Genomic DNA, 9,540 nt, shown 5'->3' with positions numbered 1-9,540 from the left:
TTGAAATAATTACTACATTCAATCATAGATACAGATTTGTAGATAGGAAAAATCAAATTAAGACCAATTTACAAATGGACCACGGTGTCAAAATTATACATATCAATGTCAACTAATATGTATATTTTCACCTCTTCGGCCATGCTTCACTTTACTTTCTCAGGCATGTCATATTTCATTCCCTCTGATATATTTTGTCTTTATGTGTCTTTTGGATAAGATTAATGACCCATCATGATTTTATGTTTAAGGTTGACAATGACAAGAAGGAATTTTTTTTGGTCTTATTATGCGTATGCCCTGTCTAGACCATATCTCTATAGGCAGATGATGTTTCTCCTTATCAATTCATAGTTGTTTTGTCTTTGTTGTCTCTTGTTTTCCCAAGATGCAGAATCAAGCAGGTGAGTCATTCTGAGTAATAAATTGGTGTTTCTCCTTATCAATTCATAGTCGGTTTGTTTTTGTTGTCTCTTGCTTTCCTAAGATGCAAACTGAAGTAGGTGAGTCATTTTGAGTAACAAATTGGTATCCATAAATTATGTAGTTTCAATTTTCCAATCTGCAAATCACCGATTGTCTGACATGTGGTTTGCATAAGCTAGCCAAGTGCATAAGATGATATATATACCTTTTGTTGTTGATGTTGGTACCATCTGCATCTGTAGCAAACAAAATAGCCAGTATGCTCATCTTCTATGTCTGTCTCTCTCTCTCTCTCTCTCTCTCTCTATGTTCATGTCTTATGCCTACTTCTATTTAATTTTATTATATATTCATGGGCTTATTTTATTGATGTTGTGTTTGTTTTTTATGTGATGATTTGTCCACCATGTGTTTGCAAATATGTTTGACTAAGAGAATGAGATGTTTTAGCTTCCATACATTGTTCACCGTGTGTTTGATAATATGCTTAAACCACAAATTGAATTACAAAATCAGAAGAGAACAAAATTAATTTGAGACACAAAGTTGTCTTGGTTTCCATACATTGTTGTGTTTAATAATGAATTACAAAATCAAAAGAGAACAAAATTGAATTACAAAAAAAAAAAAAAAAAAAAAGGAAACACAAAGTCAGGAGAGAACAAAATTGATTTCTCAGAAAAATTACACAGTGAGGATTGGTTTAACAGTTGCAAAGCTAACTAAAGATTGGATTGTAGCAGTCTTTAGGAGTCGTCTTTCCTGAACTAAACGCAGTAACAGTTTCCAGCATAAACGAATTAAGCTAAACCAATTAAAAGGGACACAACTAAGTTAGCCACTGCTAGAGTAAATCCCCAACTTGTTCATATGGAACTGTAGATTGCCAGTTTTGTGACAAGGCCAGAGGTCCATGAAACAATCGTTTTGTATATTATTGAGAAGAAATTGCCCAACATATGATAGATTCCAAAAAAAAAAAAAACATTAACTATGCAATAGTACTCTAGAAAACTAGAGTAGACTAGCGAATGACACATGAATATTAGAAGGTGTATATGCCTGCAAGAGTTCAAACAACATTTGTGTACCAAAAAAATAAAAATACCAGCAGTAAATAATTAAAAAAATAAAAAGACAATAAAAAACAAGACTAACAAATAAATAAAATGACTTTGAGTATAGTGGTTCTTAGTATATGAAACAAATCAATATCAGACTAATTAGATGAGTTCACCATTCCAATAAATCAGTCAATCAAAGCAAAGATAAATGAGTTCACCATTCCAATTTAATCTAAAATCAATGAGTTCAACGTTCCAATAAATAAATCAATCAAAACAAAGATAAGTGAGTTCACCATTTCAATGAACTCTATCAAAATTTTACTTTTATCCCTAAAACTATAGCTATTTTTTTTTTTTCATTTTATACTTAAAACTATTAATTTTATCATCATTCTAATTTCAATTAATGTTGTCCAGTTGAAGATGTTTGTCCAAATCAGTAACATGTCACAATTTGATCAACATAAATCATACAACCAAAAGCTTATATTTTCATTCACTATTTTGAAATAAAGAGTGGAGAACAAGATGGGTTTTTGGTTGTAAACGCAAGTTATCTATGTGAATAAGATCTATGTTTTATTAGTGAAGGTTGTTAATTTCACTGGCAAGCTCATAACCATATTTTGCAAAAAACAACTTGAAAAAAACTTCGGGACTTACATTCTAAAGCAACTAAAAAATTCACTCAAAATCCACCCTGATGTTGAAAAAAAAAAAAAAAACAGGAAACTAGGCTTAGGGATTAGGGATTAGAGATAAACCAAGAAACTAAGAATCTGAAATGTATATTACAAGTATTCTTTTGTGACCCATAAATTAATTGGTGATTGAAATTTTTTGGGATTAGGACTCATGGTTTAAAGTATATGAACATAGTAGTGGCAAGAATTCATAAGACTAACTCAAGAATGCATCACAAGTAATTTATCAAAACAGTTAGTGATCCAAAAAAAGCCATCAAAGTTGTTAAATTCACTGCTAAGCTCATAACCATGACAAATAAAAAAACACAACTAAGAATCTGAAATGTCGTTCAACCTAAAATGATATTTTCCCAACTAGAACATCTCATGTTTAGTGGTTAAAATTGATTTTTCACATAAACTTTAACTTTCATAAACTTCCTTAAGTCATCAATCCAACTTTACAATCAAAACAACTTATCCCAACTTCTAAGTGGCAAATAAATATTTAAGCATAGAAAATTGAGCATAAAACATGATGTTGGGGCTTAATGAAGGTAAATGAAATTATCTTACTAATTTGTCAATAACATATGATTGCAACAGAAAACTCACACAAAACAAGGCTGGGAATATACAAACAGAACAAGTTGACATGCTTAGAACTTAACCAAGATAGGAAAGCATCTCACAACCTGAGAGATGTAGGCACAGAGCATAGTCTTTTAACACAAGACAACAAACCTGAGTCATATTTCTATTGCAGCAGTGACAAGTAACCCACTGCCACTGTTTTCCCATTAATTATGACAAAATATGTACAAATTTCGAAGAGATGTGGTTGCACATATTGCCGTCACCTACATTGACCTACACTCCACAATATTTGTTTTCCATCCAAGACATAACCTTATTGTAAACAATATCAATTGAGATCCACCAATGAAATTTTCCACTTATTTTGCTTAGAATAGTTGAAAATTTTCCACTAATTTTACTTAGAATAGTTGTAAACAATATGAATTTGATTTGAATAGTTGAATTTTTTTAAGATTGATTTGAGCAGCTAAAATTTTTCAGGTTTGAATTTGATTTGAAGATTTGAAGATTTCAAGTCAGACACATAAACATTTAAATTATTCCTAGTTCATCTTAGTATGTCTTTATTGCAGGAAAGTCTTCCTGCGAAATATGAATCTCAATTTAGTGAATTGGTGTTGGATTACGAATAATGTATGATATTTTAGACAATACACTTTAATCTTTAATAATGACTTAAATTATGAAGTTCACAAATCCAAAAAAAATAATACTTAACCACATAGCAATTTCCAGAAATACAAACAACCTATATTCAAAAGATAGAAATTTTACAATCATTTATGATTAGAAAGTGCCAAAATATCAAACGAGGAGAAATAATAGGAAACCAAGTAATCTATAGAAGCAAGATAAGAAAAAAAGGCCTTCAAAATCTTCTTAGAAAGAAAAGTTCAAAAAACTGCAATCTTCAATAATCGTTGGAAAAATAATCGTTCAGCAGGTCTGCTTGAACTTTTGTTTCCAATTCTTGCCACTGCAGATTCAGTCAGTCAACTCTTAGGTAAGGTTCATTTACTTATTCAAAAAATCCAAGTTTCTTTCCTCATTCTCAATGTCTATGTATTTGTAGAGACCCTAATTTTTGTAATTACCATTAATTCTCTAACCTTGAGTTTATTTCAATAAAGCCCTTGAATTTTCGCTTAATTGCGTTTTAAACCCTAGAATCGGGAAGCATTGCGGATTAATTTGAGTAAACCCTAATCGAGCCCGTAGATTAATAATCATGTTTAAAACCCTCTTATTAATTATTAGACCCGATAATTATAGATTAATCACTTTAAAAATCTTAACTCCCGGTAATGCCGTTTTCGTTCTGTTTCTCGCCTTTGTTTGCACTTTAATTTAACGGGACCCAAATTTATTGTTCTAACTATTTTCTAATGTTAGTATATTGTATACTAAATATCAATGTTTTATAAATTTAGACTTGGTCCTTATATACTTTTATTTTATTTCATTTCAACCCTTAATTGTAATATTTTATTAATTAATGTACTTGTGGCTATTATATTATGTATATAAATACAAATATCTCATATTATGTATCTATATATATATATATATATGTCTTGGAGCCCAAGTTGTTGACTATGTGATAGATGAAAGGGCCATAATGGCAACTTTGACAATTTGCACTTAGGGAACTTGGTCCCTAAGAAACCTCCCATTCCTTTCTCTATATATGCACACTTCTCCTCCTCATTTTACACATTTTCAGCTATGCACTAGAGTGAGAGAGAGTGATCTTGGAAAAAAAAGGAGAGGAAGAGAGAGAGAGAAGAGAAGAAGAAGAAAAAGAAGAATTTTGTGAAGTCTTGTACAACAAAGGTAAACATACAACACCTCTTCTCTCAAGTTCTTTTACCACTTGTTTTTTTTTCCCTCCTAACACATGCTCTTTGTATATATATGTTGTAGTCTAGACGTACACTCTTGTATAAGTCTGTATTAATCAAGAAATGGTATGCTTCTCTTTCTTTCTTAAATTTCCAGCAACAAATCATTTCCCTCTCTTGAATTTATTTTCCTATCAAAACTCCATAAACTCAAAATCTGTTTTTATGGTGTAATATTTGGTATGTCTAGAGTATGTGATAATTTCGGTAGGACCTAAGGATGTATTTTTATAACCTAAACAATTTTTCTAAGTTTGTTACTCATAGAACCAGAAAAACAGTCAACTTTCTCTATTTTTATAAAATTCCAGAAAAATAGTCTTGAGACCAATTTTATGTCAAAATCTTAATCTTGGTGTTATATTTTAACTAAAATTTGTTTGAACTCAAGAGAGTGAGGGGTTTGAGAGAAAAACCGATTGGAGTAATGGTCAACGAATCTGGACAGATCTTGGTAATTCTGAATTATCTTAAAATCTAAAATACCTATCGTACTTTTGTAAATTGAGTTTGAAACTAGACTTGTTTATCTACAAACTCACATGAGTCCAGGTACTTAGGGCCAATAAAAGTATTTTTTTCATAATTATTTTCAAACTAGTTCAAATTTGGAAATCTGGAAATTTGTGTTAATATGCTCATATTTGGTTTGCGACTCTTATATTCTATGTTTCTTGAATGTTTTAGTCTTGATATGTAATCTATGATAAATTGTGAATTTTCTTTACCATGAACAAATTACTTGTTGTTTAGTTTGGATTCGTAATTATACTGACCATGCCTTGCTATAACTGAGAACATAATGCACCTAATAAAGGGGAAATCAAATGGGATGGTAATGGGTTACGATCATTGTATTAAATTTTATGAGATAATGAACGATGGATTCAAGAGTATGATATAGTGAAATGTGTTCCATTTTTGTGAAGTCCTGCACAAGTGTGTTTCCGAACCCTAACATGGCACGGGATGTATTCTGGCTGCTTAACGGAAATGGGAGGCATAAGGGTGGCAGTGAGGGTCTCACACAAGGAGAGTATCCCTGGAAGCCCGTTTCCTTAGGGCAGACCATGATGTCACCACTTGGGTATGTAACCTAGGTGCGTAGGCATCATTGGTAATTGTGTGGTAAGCGACGCACTGGTGGTTATGCGATAAGTGATGCATTGGTATTGTATTAACCAAGTGGGAGTCAGAATTGCTCGTGGCCAGAGTTAGTGGTTGGGTAGGAACGGCATTCTGCAGGGAGTTGCCTAGAACTAATTAAAATTGACTATTATTCATGAGAACTGAAATTTAAATATAATCTATGCTTTATTATTGCTTTCGCTGTATGTTTTGACCGTGCCGTTGTGTTACTTGTGTATTTGGAATGGGAAAATGGTTGGGGTGTGTGTGTTTACTAGGCATTCCAAGCTCATAGCGTTTTATGCCAGGTGAAGGCGAGTTTTACACTGAGAACGGAACCGCTAAAAGCTTCACGGAACCGTGGCTGCCTTAGAAATTAGATTGTATATTTCCTTTATTTTGGATAATCTTTTTGTATCAAGGAACTGATCTGTATTTAAAGACTTGAAGAATTTTATCTGTAACTATTGTTAATATTTTCTTTTAGTATAATTATTTGTATTTTGTGCTTAAAAATTATGTGTATCCGTTAGTTAAACCCCGGTGTATCGTTGTATTATATTATCAAAATTTGGGACGTCACAGTATTTATGGATGTTGTAACAACCCAGACCTCTGATTTACGTTAATTCGTGATTAAATGAGCTTAATCAGTAATTAAGAGAAATTCCGAATTAAATTGCATGTTTGTTACCTTATTTATGTTTATATCTGTTTAACGTAGAAATATCTGTTTATGTTTCCGCTTCGGTTTACGAATTGAAGACCTTATCAACATCCGATTCAGAAATTGATTTGGTATATATGTTATTCAGAATTTTTAGAATTTTATAGAATTGAAATTCAAATTCGGAACCAAATAATCAGAATGAAACAAGTATAATTGTTTAATTAATAAAAAACTAATTAATCCAACTAATGGTACCTATATAAGTCATGTGTTGCCTTATATCACCACTACACACACACACTTTATCATCTTTTTCCATCAAAAACATAGGGGAGAGAGAGAGAGAGAGAGAGAGAGAGTTAAGTGTAAAAGCTTGAGCTCATAAGAAAAACGGATTTGAATTGGGAAGAACTTAGAGCATTTGACTTGGGAACTCAAACATCTACACATCTAGGCCATAATTGAGCACCTAAGGTAAGAAGTCAAGCCTTTAGTTGTGTTATTGAGGTACTTAACACATATATTTAAAAGAATTAGATGAATTGAAGCAAGAATTAAGCTTCTTAGAGTAGACAAGAAGAGTATACATACATGCATGTACATTGCATTGCAATTAGAGCATGATGTCTAAAAATTTGTCACATGCATGTTCATGTTTGGTTTTAGTTTAAGAATTCAACTTGTTTTTGTGCCAATATCTGTATTGACCATGTTTTGGAAAGTTGAAGCTCATGCCATTGCATGCAAGTTAAGTTTTTGGAGTTACAAGTTGAGTTTTGAATAATTCACTTACTCTTGGGCCTTGATTTTATGAAAAGATCCTCAATTCTTCATGTTTAACAAGTTTGCAAGTGTTTTCTTAAGTTTTGGACCAAAAAGGATGAGATTTGAAGTGTTGAATTTAAGATTTGCAGCTTGGAGGTGAATTTGGAATTCCAGAATTCGACCCTTCTGCTTGAGCCTCAGATCCCACGCTCGAGCGAACAATCTGTGATCTTACACTTCCGCTTGAGCGACCAGAAGTTCGCTCGAGCGTGAAATGCATGCTCCTAGAATTTTCATGTTTTTGCAGACCACTTAAGCGACAAGAGTTGTGCTCGAGCGGGGACATGAGCCTTACGCTCAAGCGACCATCGAGTGTCTGTCGGGTGTGAAATCACATAATCAGTACCTTTTCAAAATTTTGCAGGGTGCTCAAGCATGGGAAGTTGCACTCGAGTGTCCCCTCATACACATTGCATGTCTGCTCGAGTGGAGGAAGCTACGCTCGAGCAGGGACCCTATTTTCAGAAAATTTGACCATATGTTTTCAAATGTATTTTTGCATCCTCATTCCATCCTAGGCATTCCTAGGCTAAGATTAAAGCACATTAATGAGGGTAAAATGTAGGAACACACTATGAATAAAACGTAAAGAGTTAAGTACATTCCAACGTGTGTTTCAAATGTACACTTGTTGTGTGTTGATGTAGGTCACGTGCCGTAGATCGTTTCTGCTCTGTCTGTCTACACTCGGAGCCATTTGTGAGTAATAACTTAGTAAAGCTATGTTCAACTTTATTTATTTTTTGTATGATGAAATAAGATATGTTCGATGAAATGTAATGTTCTGTATAATGAATGCTTGTCCAAATTCTGGCATATATGCGTGACATCCTTAGCATCATGTGATATCTGTTAGCTGTTACCCGGTATCGGAGGCTCCATTGTGGAGCTTAATATGTCTACAATTTGTTACCCATACCAGAGGCTCCATCATGGAGCTCAGCATATCTGTCATCTGTTACCCGGATCCAAAGGTTCCTTTTTGGAACTGGTTACTCATAACCACCATATGTTCTGCATCTGTTTGGTATCTGTTTTGTTAGCGCTAATGGATATACCGCATATGATTATGTATGAACTCCAAATTCTATGTATGATTTGGTCAAGATTATCTATATGGATCTACTACTATTTCTAAAATAAATATAAATTTATTTTCTGGAATTGATACAAGACATCATTCATGGAAACCCCTTTACCTTGTTATTATTCATTGGGCTTCTGTTCACTATTTATACTATGTATGTAGGTGACCAGGCACGTGATCAGGGCCAGAGTTGATGGCCTGGGATTCCGTTTTGTCAGCCACCCTTTGCATCTCCCGAGGAGGTCCCAAAACAAGTCAAGTTATGTGGCCAAGTCTTTTTGAACGTTCAACACTTTGTTTTCTCTTGTTTAATGAACAATTTGTTTATGGTTATCTGTACATGGGATGACGCATAATTACTGTACCTATGTGATGTCATGAATACGCTTATAAAGTTTAAAATTATTTTGTCCCATGTACGTCTGGATAGCTCAATGGATGTTATATTTTGTATATTTGCTTCCGCAACCCCTTGAATTATGCATTATTCTGTTCAGATGCCTTTGGTAATCCAAGGATTACTGGCCGATTACAATGCTAAACCTATAGGGGCGGGTTTGGGTCGTGACAGATGTGTTGGTAAACAATTTATTCTTTATACTTTGATTTTAATTTTGACATATTAATTATGTTTTAAAATTTTGGTTAATTGTAAATATTCAGATATAGAAATGCAGTAAGAGTATGTTGAATTGGAGTGAAGCAGAATTTGGGTGAAAGTATGTATGTCAAGTTTTCACGGAAGTTTCGAAACTCTATTAGTTACACGGAAATTGTTTTTTTGTTTCTTGTTTTCAATCTCAAAGTAATAGCTTGGCAAACACGTAGTTGGAAAAATATCATTTTTTCCTAGAAGAATATTGTTCTTTATTAAATTGTTATTATTTTCTCTGTTGTGTTTTTTTATTTGCTTTTTCTGTCCTATATTGTATCAAATGGTTGACATGTGAAATAAATTTCTCTTGTTTTCTTCAGTAGATTTGAGGAGTTTATTATTTTCATTGGTGAAATCATATTCATGTTCATCTTTGTACTATTCTTCATTCTTTTGTGACCCAGAAATTATTTGGGATTGAAAGATCACTACAAGAAAAATCACCTTTGGCAACTAAATTTTTAGTCGCCAAAACGTCCATTTTTAGTCACCAAA

At 32.9% G+C, this 9,540-nt stretch overlaps 1 long non-coding RNA gene across 1 annotated transcript; it reads left to right on the top strand.

Annotated features, from left to right (window-relative positions):
• Positions 1-297: 297 nt before the first annotated feature.
• LOC145796570 (uncharacterized) lies at positions 298-8,809 on the top strand. Its single transcript, XR_014337048.1, has 2 exons — positions 298-404; positions 8,553-8,809. It is a non-coding gene; the product is annotated as an uncharacterized LOC145796570 (long non-coding RNA).
• The last annotated feature ends 731 nt before the right edge of the window (positions 8,810-9,540 follow it).

Source organism: Camellia sinensis, chromosome 8 (genome assembly GCF_055761805.1).
Source record: "Camellia sinensis isolate YWXY chromosome 8, ASM5576180v1, whole genome shotgun sequence".
Lineage (NCBI taxonomy): Eukaryota > Viridiplantae > Streptophyta > Magnoliopsida > Ericales > Theaceae > Camellia > Camellia sinensis.
Note: the sequence above shows the minus strand (reverse complement) of the source record. Positions and strands in the feature narration are given on the sequence as shown.